At 31.7% G+C, this 13,458-nt stretch overlaps 1 long non-coding RNA gene and 1 pseudogene across 1 annotated transcript; one reads left to right on the top strand and one right to left on the bottom strand.

Moving 5' to 3' along the window:
- Nucleotides 1-2,232: 2,232 nt before the first annotated feature.
- LOC133784260 (protein LEAD-SENSITIVE 1-like) lies at nucleotides 2,233-3,316 on the bottom strand (annotated as a pseudogene).
- Nucleotides 3,317-8,770: 5,454 nt separating this feature from the next.
- LOC133784261 (uncharacterized) lies at nucleotides 8,771-11,518 on the top strand. Its single transcript, XR_009871236.1, has 3 exons — nucleotides 8,771-9,011; nucleotides 10,788-10,832; nucleotides 11,037-11,518. It is a non-coding gene; the product is annotated as an uncharacterized LOC133784261 (long non-coding RNA).
- The last annotated feature ends 1,940 nt before the right edge of the window (nucleotides 11,519-13,458 follow it).

The raw sequence follows: 13,458 nt of genomic DNA on the forward strand, positions 1-13,458 counted from the left end.
CTCGTACAAGGTTGTGGGAACTGAGCATGCTAATTTTGTTTGCCTTGTGGGCACCCATTTCACTATGCAGATTCTCGTACATTACGATAACTGTGATCAAGTGCTTCAACAATACAAGGACCAAGTCTTTAACATTGTGAAGATAAATAATTGAAGAAATTATTTTTAAAAAAATGTGTATTATAATTTATATATTATTAATATGTTTTTTTCAAATGTAGCATTATTATCAAATAGACACACGACCGAATTACAACATGTGTCTAAAGGATATTGATCGAGATATGAAAGATCAATACCGTGATAGGAAAACAAAAAGACACACACACTTCAATAATTACTATAAAGGACTAGATGATTGGGACAAGGTCCTCATCACTCAACTAGGGATTTCAAGAAAAGAATGAATTTTTCAACCAAGTCGCTAAACAAGATTATGTAAGTTTAGCAAATTGTATTCTAATATTTATAGAATTGTGTTTTTGTTTTGTTTCTAACGTTTCCTTAAAACAGGAAAAGCTGAACGCAGATTTTGTAATACAAAGTCAGCAACAATCTTCTTTTGGTTCTAATGATGACGCTTCCACGACAGTTAATCAGATAGAGGTGCTACAAAAAGTACTAGGTCAAAGGCATAGCCACGAGTGAGGACTAAGCTACAAATTGAAAGGGTCATATGTTGGGCATGGTGCCCTTAAAACAATGAAAGTAGTTCGTTACTTATGAAATTCATAAAATAAATGTTTCTTTATAATTAATGTTATTTGTTATATGTTTCTTTATAAGTTGAAATTCATAAAATAAATCATAGGATCGTATATATAAAATGTTTGTAATTAACTTGACCATATATTGCATTTCGCTGCGCACTCTGAGAAAATGTTTTCCAACATCATCCTCTAGCCAACACTCTCAATATATGTAGTCTTAGGCGCCTTCTCAAGAATCGACTGATATGCGTGATATGGACACTCTGTTGAAGAATTTAAATGACTAAGTCCAATACATGTCTCAACATCTTCCACCTAAATCTCATCTGCCACCAAACTTCGAGATGCAGGAGCTTTTTCAAAGCGTTATTGGAGGTAATCTGATGAATCATCTCAACCTTCACAACATTCATTGTCTCAACCTTTGATCGAGCATGACATCTCCGGAGCTTCGTCTTCTCAATCTCTGGTCCATCCCACATGTTTGGAGCAACGCCTTCTCAACCTCTCCGACACATTGGAGCAACATCGTCATCACAACCTCCAACTTATCCCTATATGTTTAGAGCATCATCCTCGCAACCTCTGCCATATCTATACTATATTTATAGAACAGGATCATCGTCATTACCACTCCAATATCCTTGGCCGATGTTGCAACAGCTGTAGCCTCGGAAGGAAGACGTTATAAAGGACACTGCCGATTTAGAAGAACAGATTATATTGTTAACTAAGTTTAATTGGTACATTAAATTATAAATATGGATACTAAAATGAGTTTTGCTATCTTAATGAACTAAATCTAAATATTTAATATAATACTTTAATTTCAATTTAAATTTTTCAATTCAATTTTTATTATTAAAAAATAAATTTTTATTATTTTTTTCAATTAAAAAATACTATTAGCAGCGAGTGGCCCTAATAGTACAATATTAGTGAGGACATTTATACTTTTAGTAGCGACATATTAAAAAAAGTTGTCGCAAATAAAAACGAGATACCACTAAATTAAGTGCAGTTAGTAGCAGTTCTTGCATTATTAGGGGTGACAAAGTCGCCCCTAATAGTAGACTATTAGCGACAACTTTAGTTTTCGTCGCTAATAATGACTGGTATCAACATATTATGAGCGACACATTAGCGGTGACATGTCATCCTTAATAGCTTTCAGTGGGGATTTTGATGATCTTTAATGGCCATATCTGTTGCCGCTAAAAGACCAGTTTATTGTAGTGAGACGTGAATAGAGCTTTTGCCAACATCAGAGAGACATGATTTGCTAGACCCAAAGATCTCAGATTTCATGTCTCGCGAGCTGGTGATGTGGAAAGATTATTATATTTAACTTTGAGAATCCTAAATGAATATTATTGTTTTGGTAGTCTGTATTGTTTTCTTGCATATTGTATTTTAATTTTACTTCTTTTCGAGATATAATTTAACTTATAATAAAAGTTTAGTACTTAGCAGCTTAGATATTGATCACAATTCTACTAATGCGAGCATTAGATTTCACAAGTTACAATTTACATATGATACATGTTCTATATTTTACATCATTAATAAAAAAAATAACAAAGAATTTTCTTGACTCTTATATTATATATCTAACTAGATTCGATTCTAAGATGATTGGCGAAGCACATGGAATGTGAAGACTAGTTTTGGGAATGTGAATAACATCTTGTTTCAACACATTGCATCAATTTCCTTTTTCTCTTCACCCTATAAAAATCACCACCACCGCAATCAATTACATTAAGGCTCTCAACTTTAACTTTACTAAAATCCCACCGAACTCCAACATCAAAAATCAGTCGACCAACACAATAAATGCCGATACCGAGAGCTACAAAGCCACCAAGACAACCCACCGTACTACTCACCAACAGAAGCTGCAACGAAAAAACCAAAGAGCCGCTGGCCGCTAGCAAAGATACCACCTGCCTACTTATGCCAATTCCAGTTTTAGTAACCATGACTCCACGCAGCCCGGTCTTGCAATACACGGCAAAGTCTTCACAGTTGTTCCTAAAAAGATCGTAAGCACCAAATTCACCATTTTTTCGAAGGTATTGGGCACGGTAGAGGACGTCTTCCGCGGCGTCTGAGGCCGCCAGCGAGCATGTTCGGCTTCGCCCTATGGCGAGGAAGAAAGCTGTGCTGACGCTCCACCCCTCCCCAAAGGAAACAGTCTAGGCAAGAGGAGATTACACCAAAACCAATCTTTCGAAAACCACAATTAGGGCAAGGAGTGGTTCTTGATCTTGTGGATTGACGAGAGTTATTGAACATGTTAACATGGTACTGGTTCTTGTCCATGATGCTTAGTGTGCTGGTGTCGGTTTCCTGATTAAGTTTATGATCAGGTTTTGATCCTTTGGTGAATTGGATCACTTTTCCATCGCCAATATATATACCTATAATTAAATTATAATCAATGTAAATATTTAGATAATTCTTCTTTATCTTAGATCATTACTTTTCCGTTGCAGTGCTATATATATAATAATTTATTTTAAGAGAGCTACTGTTTGATAAAATGATGTAGTACCATAAATATATGGTGATAAATATACGTGATGGGCATAAATATATGCGGTTCTCCATGAATATATGTGATCTCCAGGATTCAGCTGCTCTCGGTCAATTTTAGTAGACAGAACTCCAATATATCTATAAGCGTCCCCTATCTCTCTATAAATATATATATTGAAGATTTATCAAGGAATTAATAATTATAATGATGTAGCAATATAATAATTTGGTATAGCAAATCACTAATAGGTAAATATATTTTTTTTATATTAATATTAAATTGAGTTATTTTTTTTTGTCATAATTAATGATGTTTTCAACCAATGAAAAATACTAGCTATATTTAGAAATTGACATGCGTTTAAAAAATAAAAAAGTTTACAATATTATATTTTCATAATAAATACACATTTTTCATCAGGTAACCCTTCCAAAAATTTAAAAAAATCAAAATTTATTTTAGAAATATTAATTAACAACTATAAATATAGACCATTGATTTTAATCTCATAACTAATATTAAAATAATAATCTTAGATAGTAACCATTAAAAATGCACTCTCATATATATATATATATATATATATATATATATAAATTTTCTTCTTCCGGAGTTCTTAGTCGAAATATAATTTTATGCAAACACAACTCCAATGATTTCCTCAAAATAATAAAGTTATGATGTCGCTCGGCTGAATATCTCGGTATGTATAGGAGGAGTTTTGAGAAAAAATAATACAGCTAATTATACATAAGAGAGCTGGCACATGGGTCTGAAATGTGTCGTCTAGCATTAATTAATCAATTAACAATTAGTGCAATAATTATATTGGAAGATTAAAGATATGATTCATTTTATTAGGCAGAATAGAAACACGTTGAGTTTTATTTAATTAATAACAACTCAATACTTAATATTGAAAATCATATATCACAAACGCACAACAGTAAAATAATAATATACACCACGTTATCCCCGATTGGATTTTAAATTATTATTAATAATTTTGCTTTTTGTGTGGTGTCACGATATTAAAAAAGTGATAAATATAAATATATTTCAGGAAACACATGGAAATTTATTTAATAACAAATCATACCTGGTCAAAAAGCATGGAATAATTAATGATATACGCACTAAAATTATATACCAAAAAATTACACTAACTAACGTGGCACTTTCATTAACCATTCAAATTTATTTTATACGGGACTCATTATTATAAAAAACAGTGTCACATTAGTTAGTGTAATATTTTTATACATAATTTTGGTACACATATCATTATTCAAAAGTATGACATATACACATTAATAATGTACCACCTGGTCGGGGTTGGCGAGGGTCCATGCGCTAAGCTTTTAAATTCAATTGTGCATGTAAATACATAAAGAATGTTGGGCACTACATACGTTATCTATTTTACTTTCGTAATTGTATATCTTCAAAAGAAAAATATCAGTTTGGTCCATGTGTTTTGCTCAAATATTTTATCGGCCCGTGTATTTTTTAAATAACAAACAGACTTTGTGTTTTGCAAAATGTTAACCTTAACCCAATTTTTGTCAAATAATTTTAATATGTCTAAAATAACCTCATGTTTTTTAACTAATGAATTTATTAAAGAATTTAAATAGATTTTAAATTAAAAGTGAAAAATGACAAAAAAAAACATATATTTAATTTTCCTTTTCTTTTCTCCCTCCTCTCTTCCCCTTCCTTCCCAATCTTCTCCTTCTTTTCTGTTCTTCTTCATCTTTGTTCTTCTCCTTCTCTCCTCTCTATGTTCTTCTTCTTCTCGATCTTCTCTTCTTTCTCACGTTTGTCTCTCTTCTCTTCTTCTCTTCTTCTTCAAGAGCTCGTGGCTCGTGGTGCGCATGGGGAGGCTCAGATCTTAGAGCACATGCGATGGATTTCCAGGGGATTGTTGCTGGGTGGAAGGTTGATTCAGATCTTTCAAGGACGGCGAGTGAGGTGGGGTCCGAGGCTTCAAATCTCACAAGGATGGTGGCGGATCTGGGTGTTGGGCAGTCGGATCTAGCGCAGGGAGTGATCATTGGACATGGGTGGTCCGATTGGAAAGAGAAGAATGTGAGTGGCCAAACTTATATTTTCTCTTGTAATTTTGTTTGTGTAATCTGGTTGTGTTTCCTGGACTTTTGACATTTTTGTTCATGATTTGTGTATGAAATTTGGTATGGAATAAGATCGAATTTTGTTATGGGTTTTGGATTTTGATTTGTGATGTTGATGAGGTTTTTTTTCTTCTTAAATAGATTCAAAGTGAACTCAAGAACAAATATTCAAGGGTTCGAGGGTTATAATTATTTTTGCCCACATTGAATTATTTTTCATATATGTTATTGAACATGAGTTTGATTCTTAGATTGTTTTTGGAGATTGTTATGTAATTGATTTTTCTGTTTTGCAGTTTTGCATTTGTAGTTTTGGATGTTAATTTTTCCATTTAATTTTTCTAATTTATGTTGAGAATACGAAGAACACGAGAGAAGAAGGTAGGAAGAGAGAGACTAGAGAAAGAGAGAGGAGAGAGAAAATCATTTTTTATTTGGATTAGTTTTTTTATTTCTTTTTAAAATATTTTGTATTGTTCAAAATTAATTTTTGTCTTAAATATATTAATTTTTAAAACAATTTATAAGTTAGACTAATTAAAATATGATACATGACATTGTATTTTTTTTTAAATTGATATTAATTTAAAATTTGAGGGCATTTTAGTCATATTGAAAAAATATTTGACCGAAATTGGGCTCATGGTATCATTTTGATCCATTTAGCAAAATAGAGGGTCCTATTTGTTATTTAACAAAAAAAGGGCCCAATCGAGTATTCGGGCAATAAATAGGGACCAAATTTAGTATTTTTCATTCAATAATATCAATATTGGAAGTAATTTATATTACATGCATAGGAAAAAATTAATACTTATTAATAGTGAGAGGGTTAGGACTATTGTGTCCAATTTTTTATTTGTTCATGTCTTTCAATTAATTATTATCAAATATATATTATTTTAATAAATTCACATAAATGTTCTTATGAAATATTAAAAAATAAAAGTTAATAATTTCTTAGTTTACCTCCAAAAATATACAATATATTAGTCATGTATTAATTAATTTATTTAAGAAATAATTGTTTTTGGAAAATTAAGAAATAACTTTTTAATATTTTTATTTAAGAGATTTTTTATAAATATATATTTTTATATGAAGTTTTTTTTTTCAAAAATAGAATTTTTTTTAAAAATATATACAATTTTGTCTTAGGGTTGCTTGGGATGTTGCATTGTTTGTATTGGTGGTTGCTTTGGTTGCTGGATTGGTGGATTTGTCAATTTGATAAATAATTAAAAAAAAACTCATATCGATCAACCTCATCAACTGCAACAGCAACCACACCAGCGATATCGGAAACTTCATATGCAACCTCAGATGTAGTCTCAATAACCATATATGTAATCGAAACTTTAACAACCTCATTGAACTCATAGGTTGAATGAGGTTTTCTTTGGTTTCTTTGCGGATGATTTGCACTACCACCAAAAGCCATTTTTGCATTAGTGAAATTTGTTGACTGGCGTCGTTGATTTTTTCTTGGCATCCGCATCAGCTACCCACTGTCACAAAATTCTAATAATCAGTGTCAAAGAAGATATTGACGTTGTTTAATTTGCTTGTTTGCGTGAGTTGCAAACTGACACTAAATGTATAATTATTTAAAATAATAATATTAATAAATATGATTTTTCAAAACCCAAAAAAACTATAACACATTTTCCCACACATTGTCTCTCTCTCTTCCTCCACACACTATCTCTCTTCCCCACACAAATCTCTCTCTCACTTTTTCCCATTCTCTCTCTATCTCCATTTTTATCAACCACTCTCTCTATCTCTATGAACCCTAGTCGCCCCTTCTCAATCTCACCCTCTCTCAATATCTCACTCTCATGGCGTCTCCACACGATAAGTCTCTCTCTCTTTGCGTTTTTGAAGATCTACGGTCATGGGGGTTTGGGTTCATGGGGCTTAGGTCATGGCGCTCGGAGTTCATGTGGCTTGGGTCATAGGCGAAGGTTCAAGGTAGCTGGGGGTCACAGGCGTGGTTTGGGTTGTGAGGCAAGGGATCACGGGGGGCCTGACTATGAGACAGGGGGTCGGGGTTCATAGGGTTGCGGTCAGGATGGCTAGGCAGTCGGGTTCATTGGGTTGGGATTCATAGGTCTCTCTCCATCTCTCTTATTTTCACTAAGAAAAGTTCTTGTCTTTGTGCAGTTCAAGGCTTGTTCATTCCCAATTATTTTTCCTACTAGAGAAAGCATCTTGCATCCATAAAGGGTTAGGAAATAGAGAATTTGGACAATGATACATCTCATGTATAAGCCTTTGTTTTGAATATCCATCTACATAGAAGATCCAAGTGGTGTTCATCTAGGGCTTCAAGCTTTCAAGAAGATCAAAGGGTTTGTTCAACAACTATGGTTTGCATTTCTCATTTCTCATCTTTTATTGGACTCTTTCAAGTGAAATTTCGTGTAGATTCTAATTATATATATATATTGGTAGTGTAATTTCACTCTCCCCCAATAATCAAATACTCTATTAATTCTCTGGATTATGATATTCTACATCATTATGGAAAAATCTTTCTAAATTTTGGCATGGAAATTCAAGACACAAGATTTTGTTAGGCTTGACCGATCTGATGGAACTAACTTTGTGTTTTGGAAATATAAGATTAGAATCCTACTCACATCTATAAAGGTCTACTATATTCTAGACAATGACCTAAAGGCCCTACATTCTGCTAAGGATAATGATACTCAAGAAGTCATAAAGGGAAGGAAGAAGCACAAAGAAAATGAACTCAATTGTTGAGGTCATGTCCTCCATGCCCTCTAGGACTTGTTGTACGATCTCTATATGTAGGGCACTAATTTTCTTTTTTATTTTATTAATTTTGTGCTTTGTTTTATTTAATTGATGAGTGTTATGAATTTTTTTTTATTTGTTAGAATTGCTTGGTAGAAATTGTGTGAATTTAATTATTAATTGTTTTTTTTTATTTATTAATTTAATTTGTGAAAAAAATGAGTTTTGGTTGAATGCACCAAGGTGCATGGTAGGTAGTGATGCACCTTAGTGATTAAGTATGGGCATGTGCATGGTTGCGTGGTGCGCATGCAATAGAATTTTCTACATACTTTTATTTCCTTTTATTAGAATTATTTTAGTTAATTAAAAATAAGAAAAATAAATAAATAAATAATGAGAAAGAGGTGGAGTGTGGACGGTAATAGGTGGGAAAGGGAAGATTTTATTTCCATTTATTTTTCCAATCAAATAAAAGTAAAGTAAATGAAAATAAATAAAAAGAGGAAACTTACCCATTTTTCCATTAGGACTAGTTACCACCTAGGTTAGATAAAAAGGGAAGAGAGAAAAGAAGAGAGCCATTTTGCTTGGTGGCTGCCGAATTCTAGAGAGAGAGAAGGAGATTGACGTGACCTAGAGAGAGAAGGAGAAGAAGAAAATAAAGAAAATGGGAGAAAATTCAAACCTAGGTGAGTGCTTTGATTGTTGGTGGTTTAATCATCTCTTCTACATTCTCATCTTCTTAATCTAGTTTTCATGTTAATGTTTATGTCTTTTTTTTTTTTTTTTGTGGATTTTGAAACCTAGCGGTTGATTGAAGGTGGTGACCATTTTTGGGTTTTGGTTTCTATCAAGGAGGTAGTTGATCCCTAAACCTTGTTTTTAATTTTGTTGTCATATTGAAAAGATCTTGAGGTTTTGATGTCTATTTGAATTCTTCCCATGTGTTGATTTGATTTATTTTGAGATACATGAATATGATGCATGGTGATTTTTGATGATGATTATTTTGTTATTTAGAGAAGATCTATGATTAAGTTTGACAAGGGTTGTGTTTTTGATCTACTAAAGTATGATGATTGTTGGTATTTTATGTTTATGTATAGGTAGGTTTCAGCCAAGGCATATGTAAAGATTTCATGTTGGTTTCGTTAATGTTTCTTTTGGTGTTATATGAACTTGTTAACTGTTTTGAAATAGAAACATGTGAATGTGAATGAGATTTTTGGTATATTTTTATGTTTTGGTCATGTGAATTTCGGCCTAGGGTTCTTGTAGCATGTGTAGGTATGTTTGATTTTGAGATATGCCTATGATTTAAATATCTAAATGATGTTAGGGTTTCTTTCTTAGGGAGATAATATGTTAATAGGTGTATGATAGGGTTTGTGTTTGGATTTGTGTTGATTAAGCATGTAAGTTATTGTATGAGTTTTGTGAAGCATGATGTAAAGATGAATTTCATGATTAGATATGCTTGCTGATTTTTATGTATAATTGGTGAGAAATTTTGTGAAATAATGATTTGCATGCATAAGTGATGTTCCAAATGATATGTTAATTTTATGAAATTGAAAGGGTATTTTAATTCACATTAAAATGATATTTTTACTCAAATTAATATCTACAATTTAATTCCAAGTTTATGATTTTTGAGGGTTGAATTTGTTGCTGGAAGTTTTTGGTAAAATGTGAAATGTCTTTTAAATTAAAAGAAGTTTGTGTGTTTGTTGAAACAAATTAATACCCTAAACTATGTATATATTAAAATGATAATTTTAAATGTAACCATGAATTTCACATTTTTAATAAGTATGGTTTTCTTTTTTTTAATTAAGAAGATGTTGGGCTTAAATTCACTTGTGACTTTTAAACAAAATAAATAGTTGTTGAAAGTTCAGATTAATAAATTAAAAATAATTATTTTGTTTGACCTATATGGGTTTACACTACATAAATTAAGTCTTAAATAATACAAGCAAAAATATATTTTTCCCACACTTAAAATTATATTTTCTCACACTTAAAATTATATTTTCTCATATCAAATCTTGAAATTTTTTTAATTTAAAATAAAATGTTATTTTCTAAAGGAAACATGAAATTTATAAGTACTTCTAAATAATTTCAAGTTTTGTTATTTTCTATGGAAATTAAAATAATACGTGGAATTATTATTTTTGAGAAACTAAGAAAATGGTATATTATTAAATTATTTTTATGAAATAAAAATAATGCCTTAAGAGGTTTAATCAACTTAGGGTTTTAAAAGAAATAAATAATGGTGAGGAAATTATGTTGCTAAATCCTTATTTGAAAAAGTTAGAAATAGGCGTGTAGAAATTATCGTTTTTAACGTCACTTTTTGACAACACTAACATGTATACATGTCGCATGCAAATGCACTTTTACGTTCAAATATATGCCTATTATACAACCATATAATTTTTACTTGAAAACCATGCATGGATAATAGGTAGAATTGACATTATTTTTTTCTGATTCTATGTGAGAAATGTGCATGTTTGGAAATTATGTGTAATTTGCACCATGTGTGCATGGCCCATGCACACATGGGGTATATGTGTTGGGCATAAGAAATCTCTAAAGAATACTATTCGATTATGATTATAGGTTCATTGTGAAGTTTGTTCCATTTTTGCTTTGCTTGGACCTGAGGTAAGGAAGTTAGATAGAATCTTTTATTTATGCTATGGAACGATAAGATTGGTTTGTATGAGGATATATGCTATGTATGATGATGTACTATGTGATATGAAGTATGAAATGCTATTATGAGATGATGTGATAAATTTGATAAATCATGTATTTCCTTGTACTGATATGACTGGATTGCATGTGTTTTGTATGCTGTATGAAAAGCAAATGGTTGTTAGCGCGTTGAACGCGACACAACAAAGGGGCAACTAAGGACATAAGACGTAACTCGAGTTACTAAGGTACAACGTAACCCGAGTTACTAGGGTACGGCGTAACTCATAGGACGGACGCGCTGAGGTTATTCAAGGACCATAGTCTCCTGTTTACCTCAAGATGTGACATGGACAAGAGAGGGGCCATGTTCACAAGGATGTGATGATGATGTTTATGCTGGTGATGTGTAAATATGATAATGATGTATGATGTATGATGATGATGTTTAAGTATGTCGTATGATGATGTATTGATATGGTTTCGTCTGAGTCTTACGATATGATTATGTTTTGTTGTCTTTTCTTTGTATGTTGCTTGTACTTCCTTACTGGGCTTTTAGCTCACCCCCTTACTTTTCCCCTTTCAAGTAATAAATAGGATTTCTCTTCGGCACACCCTGTGATGTGAGGCGTTCCGACGTCAGAGTGTGTATGGTGTGGGGGTATCCTTTGGGCGAATAAAACGATCAACCTTAACGCCAAATTTTAAAGAACGATGTCATGGGCTTTAATTTTAAAATCTATCACTAGGACTTAAAATTTATTTATTTTAAACGTTGCATAAATACTCTCATTTTTATTTTAAATTATTGGGCCCAACTTGCATGTTTTAAGCAAGACCCAACTGGATTTTCATATGTTAAATGACTTTTTCTTCTAAAAGTTTATGAGTATGGAGATGTTTTACAAAGTAGTAGTTTAGGGCGTTTTACACTATACAAACACCAAGTTTTCAAAGGAGATATGGGAGGCAATGGAAAAAAAATACAAAGCGAAAGAAGAATGTACAACGAAATTCTTTATTACTCAATACTTGAAATTTAAGTTTTTTTGATGATAAACCCTTCTTCCCCCAAATTCATTAATTACAAATTATTGTGAATAAACTTTCTACCCTAAAGATTGTATTGCCAAAACAATTTCTTGTTGGTGCCATCATAGCCAAGTTTCCTTCATCTTGGAGGACTTATAGAAAAAAAAAATACTCCATAAGAATGCAGAGATTTCCTTGGAGGAGATTCTCAAACATTTGAGAATTGAGTAGAAGTCTCGTTTTAGAGATATGATTGTTGAAGATTCTAATAGAGAGACTTCTAAAGTCAATGGCGTGGCTAAACCTCCCAACAACAACAAAGGAAAAGGGGTTAAGAAGCCCAAAGGCAAGGGTAGCAAACATTTGCGACCTATGAAGAATGAAGGTCAATTTAAGAGATCCAAAGGACCTTACTTTGTGTATGGCAAGAATGACAATTTTCAAAAGGTTTATTGTTATGGTTGGTGCCTAAAAGCATGTGAAAAGAGATTTTTATTGATTTAAATAAAAGTACAATTTTATTCTATTTGGTTATCGAAATAATTGTTTGAATAATTTATACATAATATCATAACATTCCACATTCATTTATGATAATATGATCTTGTATGCGTATGAGAGAATTAAAATCATATATAATGAATAAAATAGTCAGCAACATATCAAAGTATTGAATCTTTAATCAATGGTTGCTAGTACACAGTACAAGAAAAAGACCCTTCAATAGGGTTTCTAAAACACTATCATTGAACATAGATAGTGTTAAATATAACGCTATGTCATCTCATGCTAGTAAAAGTCTCAATCATTTAATAGTGTTTTTAAAATGTGATGCGAGACTATCATAGAATCTAAAACTATAACGCTTTATAAATATAATAGTAAGATATAATAACGAGTTGTATCTATCATAAATTCTTATGACCTAATTATAAATGATTACATACGATAGTTGTAGCCACCAAGGGATACTTCTTTGTTAATTTATTTAATTAATTTAATTGTTCATGTAATAATTGAATTTTATTTAGTGAAAAATTATTTTCCTTCTCATTATTAATTTAATTGAATTGTTTCATTTTTTTGTGATTATTTGAAAATTGATTGTAATTGAAATTTTGTGACATAGTATATTATTATGTGACATGGGCGTGTGGTGCAAGGCAAGAGCAAGAGAGGTAATTTGTGTTGGCTATGATTCAAGAAAAAGGAAAGAATATGTGATGATAGTTATTTGTTGGTGTTTTATTTTATTTAACTTGTATTACTTTAGAATAAAGAAGAAGAAATATGAGTATGCATGGATATAGCCTCATTTGATACTAAAAATAAGATATATGAAATTCTCATTATTAGTATATCTTGGGTATTTATGTTTTTATTGAAAATAAAGAGATTTTTCCCCTTTTTGGCTGGTGATACTCTGCCAAGTATGGAAAGAGGGAATGAGAGAGTGGAGAAAGTTACCATAGTTGTCATGTTTAGAAATCCCGTAACGTTGTCCCCAACTCCAGTAAATTGGTCATAACGAGAGTTGTAGACCTCCGATTTATACAAA

This window comes from Humulus lupulus, chromosome 6 (genome assembly GCF_963169125.1).
Source record: "Humulus lupulus chromosome 6, drHumLupu1.1, whole genome shotgun sequence".
Lineage (NCBI taxonomy): Eukaryota > Viridiplantae > Streptophyta > Magnoliopsida > Rosales > Cannabaceae > Humulus > Humulus lupulus.